Here is a 1,416-nt window from a genome sequence, read left to right on the forward strand (position 1 = left end):
TCTACAGAACATTCCACCCAACAACCTCAGAATATTCATTCTTCTCATCAGCACATGGATCATTCTCCAGGATAGATCACATATTAGGTCACAAATCAAGTCTCAATAAATTCAAAAAAATTGCAATTATCCCATGTATCTTCTCAGACCACAATGGATTAAAACTAAAAATTAATAACAAACGAAACTCTGGAAACTATACAAACACATGGAAATTAAACAGCATTCTACTTAATGACATATGGGTCCAAGAAGAAATCAAGCAGGAAATCAAAAAATTTATTGAAACTAATGAAAACAATGATACATCATACCAAAACCTGTGGGATACTGCAAAAGCAGTATTGAGGGGAAAATTTATTGCATTAAACGCTCACTTCAGAAGAATGGAAAGATGGCAAGTGAACAACCTAACACTTCACCTTAAAGAACTAGAAAAACAAGAACAATCCAAACCTAAAGTTAGCAGACAGAAAGAAATCATTAAGATCAGAGCAGAACTGAATGAAATTGAAAACCAAAAAACAATTCAAAAGATCAACGAATCAAAAAGTTGGTTTTTTGAAAAGATAAATAAAATTGACAAACCATTAGCATGGCTAACAAAAAAGAAGAGAGAAGACTCAAATAACAAAAATTAGAAATGAAAAAGGTGATATTACAACTGATTCATCTGAAATACAAGGAATCATTCGAGACTACTATAAACAACTATACGCCAACAAATTTGAAAATCTGGAGGAAATGGATAAATTTCTGGACACACACAAGCTCCCAAAACTGAACCATGAAGACGTAGAAAATTTGAACAGACCAATAACAATAAAGGAGATTGAAGCTGTTATCAGAAGGCTCCCAACAAAGAAAAGCCCAGGACCAGATGGATTCACAGCAGAATTTTACCAAATATTCAAAGAGGAATTGACACCGATTCTTTACAAACTATTCCAAAAGATTGAAACGGATGCAAATCTCCCAAACTCATTCTATGAAGCACACATCATCCTGATACCAAAACCAGGTAAAGATATAACCAAAAAAGAAAACTACAGGCCGATATCCTTGATGAATATAGATGCAAAAATCCTCACTAAAATACTAGCAAACAGAATACAGCAACACATACGTAAAATTATTCATCACGATCAAGTGGGATTCATCCCAGGGATGCAAGGTTGGTTCAACCTACACAAATCAATAAATGTGATACACCACATTAATAAACTCAAACACAAGGACCATATGATCATCTCTATAGATGCTGGGGAAAAAAAAAAAAAAAGAAAAGGTACAATATCTACAATAATAGATCAGATAGAAAGTATATCTGTAATTTCTAAAAGCAAAAAACAAGTTAGTTGCAAATACTGCATTCTTCAACGAAAGAAGAAAGCAGATTAAGGATAAAACATTGAA

This window comes from Cynocephalus volans, chromosome 15 (assembly GCF_027409185.1).
Source record: "Cynocephalus volans isolate mCynVol1 chromosome 15, mCynVol1.pri, whole genome shotgun sequence".
NCBI lineage: Eukaryota > Metazoa > Chordata > Mammalia > Dermoptera > Cynocephalidae > Cynocephalus > Cynocephalus volans.